We start from the raw sequence: 10,075 nt of genomic DNA on the forward strand, positions 1-10,075 counted from the left end.
TGTGTGTGTGTGTGTGTGTATGCATGTGTGAATATGTGCATGTATATATATATAAATGTATATGTGAACAAAACCTACTCCATCTCTGTGTCACAAATTTTATTTAATTAAGATCTATGATGTGAACTTTGATCAATCTCACTGTCTTTAGCAAGCACGTCAAAGCTTTCTAGTTGATGACTATCAATGTTTCTTAAAATGTAGCCATATTTTTGTTAGTAACAGCCATAGTGGCATAACAAGCAAGAGAAGTATCAAACTGGTAATAGTACTGATTATAAACAGTCACTTATCACAAATCACCAGGAGGTACTAAAACACTTAAAATAATTACTAACATACCCAGAGGAGTGAGACAGAGAAAAATACAACTATGAGAGGGAATCTGAGTAACCCATTCACAGCAAAAATAGAACATTGAGACAGAAAGTCTACAGCAAATTTTGGCCTTAAATGACATACAAGCAAATGGACTTAATTCACTCTTATAGAACTTGCCATCCCCAAATGAGAGAACACACATTCTGTTCAAGTGCACATGGGACATTCTTAAAAAGAGACCATATTTAGGGGTGCAAAACTAGTTTCAGTGAATTTAAGAAAACTGACATCATACCAAGGATATTCCAATTGCAACACTATGAAACTAGAAATTCACTACAACATGAAAGTAATAAAAACAACAAGTACATGGAGATTAAATAACATGCTACTGAACAACGATGGGGTCAAAGAAGAAATGAAAGAAGAGATCCAAACATACATAGACACAAAGGAAAATGAAAACATGACATACCAAAATTTGGGGGATGCAGTAAAAATGTCATTAAGAGGGAAATATATAGTGTAATAAGCCTACCTCAAGAAATGAGGAAAAAAAACAATCTAACATTACACTTTACACATATAGAAAAAGAAGAAAATATGAAGCCGATAGTCAGTAAAAGGAAGGAGATAAAAATCAGAGTTAAAAAAAGAAATAACCTAACTGTCCTTCAATGGATGACTGGATAAAGAAGATGTGTTATAACAGATATGAAGGAAGTAAAATGGCAATGAATAAGTACCTATCAATAATAACCCTAAATGTAAATGGATTAAATGCTCCAATCAAAAGAGATAGAGTAGCTTAATGACCCACACATATGTGGACTACCAGAGACCCACCTGGGAACAAGAGATCTACACAGAAAGTGAAGGGTTGGAAAAAATATTCCAAGCAAATATACAGGAAAAAAAGTCAGGTAGCAATACTTATATCAGACAAAGTAAACTTCAAAACAAGGGCCATAAAAAGAGACCCAGAAGGACACTTCATAATACTCAAGGGAAGAATCCATCAAGAAGATATAAACATTATAAACATATATGCACCCAATATAGGAGCACCCAAATATATAAGCAAAATCTTGGAAGACTTCAAAACAGACATAGATAGCAACACACTTCTACTAGGGGATTTTAACACTCCACTGTCAAAAATGGATAGATCTTCCAAAACAAATATCAACAAGGACATTGTGGCATTGAACAGTGTCATAGATCAAATGGACTTAACTGATACATATAGAACATTTCAGCCCAAAGAAGCAAAATACACATTCTTTTCAAGTACACATGGAACATTTTCAAAAACAGAGCACATGATAGGGCACAAAACAAGCCTCAAAAAATTCAAGAAAATTGAAATTATATCAAGTTTTTTCTCTGACCATGAGGCACTGAAATGAGAAACCAACCTCAAGTAAAAAACTCAAAAACACTCAAGTTCATGGAGATTGAATAGCATGCTATTAAGCAATTAATGGATTAAGAATGATATCAAGGAAGAAATCAAAGTTTCTGGAAACAAAATGAAAATAAATTCACAACAATTAAAAACTTATGGGACACAGCAAAGGGAGTCCTGAGAGGGAAGTTTATAGCAATACAGGGCTACTTAAAAAAGATACAAACTTCTCAAAAAATCAACTTAACCCTACATCTACAAGAACTGGAGAAACAACAAATAAAGCCCAGAGTTTTATTTAGTAGAAGTAAATAGAAGGAAAGAAATAACCAAGATCAGAGCAAAATTAAATGACACAGAGACTAAAACAATAATCTAAAGGATCAATAAATCCAGAAGCTGGTTCTTTGAAAAAATAAAATGGACAAGGCTTTAAGCAGACTAATCAAGGAAAAAAGAGAGAGGACCTAAATAGATACAATCAGAAATGAAAGAAGAGAGATTACAACTGATACCACAGAAATACAAAGGATTGTAAGAAATATATGCCAAGAAATTTGGAAACTTAGGTGAAATGGACAAATTTCCAGAAAAATGTCATCTTCCAAAAGTGAATGAAGAAGAAACAGAAAGCCTGAACAGACCAATAACAGCTGACAAAATTGAAGCAGTATTCAAAAACCCCCAGCACAGCAAAACCCTGGACCAGACAGTTTCACAGGAGAATTTTACAAAACATTAAAGGGAGAGCTAATCCCTATCTTTCACAGACTATTCCAAAAAATCCAAGAAGGTGGAAGAATCCCAAACTCTTTTCATGAAGTCAGCATCATCCTAATCCCAAAACCAGATAAAGGCACAACAAAGAAAAAAAACTTCAGGCCAATGTTGCTAATTAACATAAACACAAAACTCCTGAACAAAATATTGGCAAACTGCATCCAGCAACACATTAAAAAGATCAAATACCATGATCAAGTGGGATTCATCCCAGGGATGCAAGGATGGCACAATAGTCACAAATCAATGAATGTAATACATCACATAAACAAAAGGAAAGACAACAATCACATGATCATATCAATAGATGTGGGAAAAGTATTTGATAAGATACAGCACCCATTTCTGATAAAAATACTCAGCAAAGTGGGAATAGAGGGAGCATTCCTCCACATAATAAAGGCCATATATGAGAGACCTACAGCTGACATCATACTCAATGGGGAAAAAAAAAAGCTTTCCCACTAAGATCAGGACAAGACAGGGATGCCTGCTTTCACCACTTCTATTCAACATAATATTGAAAGTCCTAGCAACAACAATCAGACAAGAAAAAGAAATAAAAGGCATCAAAATTGGAAATGAGGAAGTAAAACAGTCACTGTCTGCAGATGACATGATAGTGTACGTCAGAAGCCGACCAACAGCTGACCCTTGACACAGTCGGGATGGGTGAGATGCATCTGCACAGCAGAGGTGACTGTGGCTGGATCTCCTGTCTATCTCCTCCTGTATGCCTGTCCCTGCTAGCAATAGGTGGTCGGATTTTGGGATACCTATGCATTTATAACAAAAAATGTGCACGATGCCTCTGATTCTGTGTGAAATGATTTACTGACCACAGAATGGAAGTCCCTAACAACCCTAATGCTGCCTACTTCCCCCATCTGGAAAGTTGAGGACAAAATTAAACTATGGGCAGACCAACTGCCAGAACACTGAAGGAAACTGTTGCTAGGAACGTTTCTCAAGGAGTCACCACTCAAGCTTAAGATTTATTAGAGCCACTACCCCTCCCATACCCTGGACAGGAGTGTGTGGAAGCAAGGAGTTCTAGTTGGAAATAATAATCTCAATACATGGAAACAAATACAAAACATGCCCCCCCAGATGTATAAATCAAAAAACCTAGGCAAAAAAACCAGTTATCTGACTGAGACAAATCTAACCTGAATGGACAATAGCTAATTTCTATATAACCTATAAATCACCCCTTGCACCCTTTTAATTTAAACTAATCCCTAGAATCTTAATAGACACATAGTTATTAATTGGCACCTGAAAGTTTGTGCCCATATAGCTTCATTGGCTATCTGATTAATGACCTCTTGGTCAAAATAACCTTTGTTTAATATGGTTGATCTGTGGGACCTCCTGTACTTTTTGGTTATTTCTTTGTTTAACATGATTGATCTATAAAACCTTTTGTGTTTTTCAAAATTATTTCTATGGTAACCGTTTCTGTTTTATAATCACACTATGCATTGTATGTTGTATAACCTTCCCTATAAAAAAAAAAAAGATTGCTTTTTCTCGGTGAGTCAGTCAGGCCCAAAAAGCCTGGCTGTCCTCTAACACCCCACCAGGTGTCTCGCTTCATTCGCTTTGCCTTAGCTGTGCATCCTTCAGTGACCCTGAGACCTCGCCAAGGTTGGACCTGGTCAAGTGTACATAGAAAACCCTACAGACTTCACTAAAAAAAAATATTCAACCTAATAAGTGAATGTGGCAAAACAGCAGGATAAAAAGTCAATATTCAGAAATCAAAGGTATTTTTGTACACCAAAAATGAAACATCAGAAACAGAAAAAAGAAAAAAAATCCCACTTGCTATAGCAAGAAGAAAAATAAAGTACATAGGAATAAACCTGACCAAGGAGGTAAATGACCTGTGCTCAGAAGAGTACACAACACTGAAGACAGAAATTAAGGAAGACACAAATAAATGGAAGCATATACCATGCTCATGGATTGGAAGAATTAACATCATCAAAATGCCCACACTTCCCAAAGCAATTTATAGATTCAATGCAATCCCTATTAAAGTGCCAATGGCATATTTGACAGATATAGAACAAACATTTCAAAAACTTATGTGGAACCATAAATGACCCCGAATAGCCACAGCAATTTTGAGAAAGAAGAACAAAACAGGAAGGACCACCATACCTGATATCAAACTGTATTACAAGGCCACGGTAATCAAAACAGTCTTGTACTAGCACAAGAACAGACACATAGATCAATGGAACAGGATACAGAGCCCAGAAATAAACCCAAGTCTCTCTGGTCAGTTGATATTTGACAAAGGGGGCAGGAGCATAAAATGGAGCCAAAAGAGCCTTTTCAACAGATGGTGTTGGGAGGTCTGGACAGCTACATGCAAAAAATGAAACTCAACCATCAACTTTACCATACACAAAAATATACTCAATGTGGATAAATGACTTAACTATAAGTCACAAAAACATAGAAGTCCTAGAGGAGAACATAGGCAGGAAAATCTCAGCTATATCACACAGCAATATTTTCACCAATATGTCCCTTAGAGCAAGGAACATAAAGGAAAGTATGAACAAATGAGACTTCATCAAAATAAAAAGCCTCTGCATGGCTAAAGAAAAGATCAGCAAAATGAAAAGGGACTTAACCCTATGGGAAAATATATTTGCAAATGATACCTCAGACAAGGGTTTGATCGTCAAAATATATAAAGAACTCACATGACTCCACTCCAGGAAGACTAACAATCCAATTAAAAAATGGGCAAAGGACCTGAACAGACACTTCTCCAAGAAAGACGTACAGGGGGCCCATAGACATATGAAAGGATGCTCAGCTTCACTAGCCATCAGAGATGCAAATTAAATTCACAATGAGATACCACTTCACACTAGTCAGAATGACCATCATAAATAAATCAACAAACAAATGTTGGAGAGGTCAGGGAGAAAAGGGAACCCTAGTGCACTGTTGGTGGGAATGCAGACTGGTGCATCCACTGTGGCAAACAGCATGGCATTTCCTCAGAAAACTAAAAATGGAACTGTCTTTTGACCTGGGAATTCCACTGCTGGGAGTATGCCCTAAGAATCCTGAAACACCAATGTGAAAGAACCTATGCACCCCAATGTTCATAGCAGCACAATTTACAATAGCCAAGTGCTGGGAGCAACCTAAGTGCCCATCAGCAAATGAATGGATCAAAAAACTATGGTATATTTACATGAGGGAATACTACACAGCAGAAAGAAAGAAGGAACTCCTATTCTTTGGGACAGCATAGATAGAGTATTATCCATGGACAGCATTATGCTAAGTAAAATAAGCCAGGTGGTGAAAGACAAATACTATGTGATCTCACCTATAAGTGGAACCTAATCAACAAAACAAACAAGCAAGCAAAATATAACCACAGACATTGAAATTAAAAACAAACTGACAGCAACCAGAGGGGTGATGGGAGGGGATAATGGGGGAGGAAAGGAGAAGGGTTTTCAGGAACATGTATAAAGGACACATGGACAAAACCAGTAGGGTGGGTAGGATCAAGGGTGGGAAGTGGAGATGGCTGGGGTAGGGGGGAGTAGTGGGGAGGAAATGGAGACAGATGTACTTGAACAACAATAAAGGTTAAAAAAAAGATGTGTTATACACACACAATGGAATAATACTACACAGCTCACAAAAATATGAAATATTTCCATTTGCAACAACATGGGTAGATCTTGACAGTATCATGCTAAGTGAAATAAGTCAGACAAATAGGCACATGGCATATAAAAAATGAACAAACAAAAAGAAGACAAACTCATTGATACAAACAACAGAATGGTAATTACCCAAGGTGAAGTGGGGTAGGGCAATGACATAAAGGGTAAAGAGGTCAAAATATGATGATAGAAGGAAGCTAGACTTTGTAGAATGAGCACCCAATAGAGCATACAGATGTTATGTTATGAAGTTGTACACCTGAAATTTATATAATGTTAGTTAATGTTACCTCATAAATTCATAGAGAAAAAGAAAAACATTTAACCTAAAATAAATAAATTCCATAAATTATAATCACTCCCTAGCTGTCATTCACAAACATCTTACCCCTGTCTTACTCAGATAGTTATACCTGAGATCTATCCCATCCATACCTGCACCACAATTGCTTGAGTAAGACACAACAGGAAAACAACTGCAATCAAGTATGTCTCAGCACTTGGCTATTGTAAATTGTGCTGCTATGAACATTGGGGTGCATAGGTTCTTTCACATTGGTGTTTCAGGATTCTTAGGGCATACTCCCAGCAGTGGAATTCCCAGGTCAAAAGACAGTTCCATTTTTAGTTTTCTGAGGAAATGCCATGCTGTTTGCCACAGTGGATGCACCAGTCTGCATTCCCACCAACAGTGCACTAGGGTTCCCTTTTCTCCCTGACCTCTCCAACATTTGTTTGTTGATTTATTTATGATGGTCATTCTGACTAGTGTGAAGTGGTATCTCATTGTGAATTTAATTTGCATCTCTGATGGCTAGTGAAGCTGAGCATCCTTTCATATGTCTATGGGCCCCCTGTACGTCTTTCTTGGAGAAGTGTCTGTTCAGGTCCTTTGCCCATTTTTTTAATTGGATTGTTAGTCTTCCTGGAGTGGAGTCATGTGAGTTCTTTATATATTTTGACGATCAAACCCTTGTCTGAGGTATCATTTGCAAATATATTTTCCCATAGGGTTAAGTCCCTTTTCATTTTGCTGATCTTTTCTTTAGCCATGCAGAGGCTTTTTATTTTGATGAAGTCTCATTTGTTCATACTTTCCTTTATGTTCCTTGCTCTAAGGGACATATTGGTGAAAATATTGCTGTGTGATATAGCTGAGATTTTCCTGCCTATGTTCTCCTCTAGGACTTCTATGTTTTTGTGACTTATAGTTAAGTCATTTATCCACATTGAGTATATTTTTGTGTATGGTAAAGTTGATGGTTGAGTTTCATTTTTTGCATGTAGCTGTCCAGACCTCCCAACACCATCTGTTGAAAAGGCTCTTTTGGCTCCATTTTATGCTCCTGCCCCCTTTGTCAAATATCAACTGACCAGAGAGACTTGGGTTTATTTCTGGGCTCTGTATCCTGTTCCATTGATCTATGTGTCTGTTCTTGTGCTAGTACAAGACTGTTTTGATTACCGTGGCCTTGTAATACAGTTTGATATCAGGTATGGTGGTCCTTCCTGTTTTGTTCTTCTTTCTCAAAATTGCTGTGGCTATTCGGGGTCATTTATGGTTCCACATAAGTTTTTGAAATGTTTGTTCTATATCTGTCAAATATGCCATTGGCACTTTAATAGGGATTGCATTGAATCTATAAATTGCTTTGGGAAGTGTGGGCATTTTGACAATGGAACACTATTCAGCAGAAAGAAAGAAGGAGCTCCTACCCTTTGCAACAGCATGAATGGATATGAGGAACATTATGCTAAGTGAAATAATCCAGGAAGTGAAAGACAAATACCATATGATCTCACCTATAAGTGGAACCTAATCAACAAAACAAACGAGCAAACAAAGAATAACCAGAGATATGGAAATAAAGAACAAACTGATCATAACCACAGGGGAGGGGAGAGGGGATAATGGGGGTAAAATGGGAGGGGTTTTCAAGGAACATGTATAAAGGACATATGGACAAAGCCAAAGGGGGGTAGGATCAAGGATGGGAGGTAGGGATGGGTGGCCTGAGGGGAGGTGTGGAATGTAGACAACTGTACTTGAACAACGATAAAAAAAAAAAGAGAGAGAGAGAAACAAATTTTTAACTTTTTAAAAATTTTTTTATAAAGCACCTCTCAAATAGCGCCAAGTCTCAAAAGAAGCTCTCGGTGTTGTCAATTACAATTTCAAATACAATTAAGCTTCCCTGATCATTTCACATCCCTAGTACCTGAGATGATTATTTCACACCTGCTCTCCCTCCTCAGCCTCTCACCCTTTTCTCTTCCTTTCTACCTCTACTGATGACTTTGCTTTATAATCCACTGAATAAATATAACAAATCAGATGATCTCCTCTTCATCCCCAAAAGCCTGTCTTTATCTAATTAGCCTATGTTCTAGGTGCTCCATCATTTTAAAATAAAGGGACTATAACTGCTCCTATTCAGGCCGAATAACTCCACTTCTCTCTGGACCCATCCTTTCTCCCTTTTCAAGGACTTCACTCCTGAGTGTCCTGTCCCTGCTGCTCAGTCAGCTCCTGTCTGCTGAATTATTCCCATGAATATGTGAACTCACTCAGTACTTCCCTTTCCCACAAATGCCTTTCTCACTATCACCAATGTGTTTTTTAACAAAAGAACTTCTAGAAAGTATAGTCTCTGTTCACTGTCTTGACTCTGTTAACTGTGTCTCCCATCCCCACCAATTCACTGAAGCTTCTCTTTTCAAGACCACCAGTTATCTTTATGTCACCAAATCCAATGAACATGTCTATCTTCATCCTTCCCACTCACCACAGGATTTGACTCAGTTGGCCACTCCCTCCTCATAGCACCATCCTCTTCCTATCCCTCTTGATCACTTTTTGTTCTAACCTCTAACCTTGCTGCTCAGAGTGTGACCTTCGGGACCAGCAGCATGAAAGCATCTGGGAGCTTGTCAGGTTTGCAGACTCAGACTGCAGGCCTACTAGATCAGACTTTCCAGTGAACAGGACCACCAGGTAACTCCTGGGACATTAAAGTTATAGGATTATTGCTCTGAATGATGGTGTGCTCAGAGTTCTGTGCTGTACTCTCCTTCCAGGTGATCCCATCCAGGTCCACGGCTTTAAATACTACATATTTTTTTTATTTCCAAATCTCTCTCTCTCTAGCTCTGATTTCCCTCCTAAATTCCAAATCCATACACAGAAGCCAACATGACATCTCCACTGGAATGTCTTCAATATTTCAAACTTAATGTTAAAAACAGAAAACCTTGCCCACGTTATTACATAGCTCCACCTAAATAAGACAGCTAAGTTTACGGAGCCCTCAGAGTATTACAGGTTCTATCCTAAGTGCTTAACATGTATCAGCTCCTTTAGTCCTCATCTCACCACCAAGACACGGGTACCATTATTGTCCCCATCTTACAGAACAGTAACTGACACAGAAAAAGAAGTTGCCCATATATCTCTTAAGTACCACTGCCATGATTTGAAGTTAAGTCATCTGACCCAGGAACATGCTCCTGTTATTTCTCTCCATTTCATCTGCCCATAGCTCAAAGCAGAAATCTATAAGTCAGCATTTATTTCTTCATTACCCACTTCCAATCCTGCATATCTCTCCATCTCCATGGTTACCACCAATGACCTGCCATTATTTTTCTCTTGTGTTCATTAACCTCCTAACTGATCTCCCTCCTTCCATTCTGCCAGGTCTTCCCTCACAGCAGTGAGTTTCTAAAGTAAGAATCCATGTGATTGCCATGTTGAAAGCTCTTCATGGGCTGCCATATGCTGGGCCATGGCTGAAGGAACCCTTTGTGACCTGAGCCCCATCTTGTCTAGTCCACAGCCTATAGTAGCCTCAGG

The sequence above is a fragment of the Phyllostomus hastatus genome, unplaced genomic scaffold (genome assembly GCF_019186645.2).
Source record: "Phyllostomus hastatus isolate PE091 unplaced genomic scaffold, TTU_PhHast_1.1 phas_contig_41, whole genome shotgun sequence".
In the NCBI taxonomy this organism is placed as follows: Eukaryota; Metazoa; Chordata; class Mammalia; order Chiroptera; family Phyllostomidae; genus Phyllostomus; species Phyllostomus hastatus.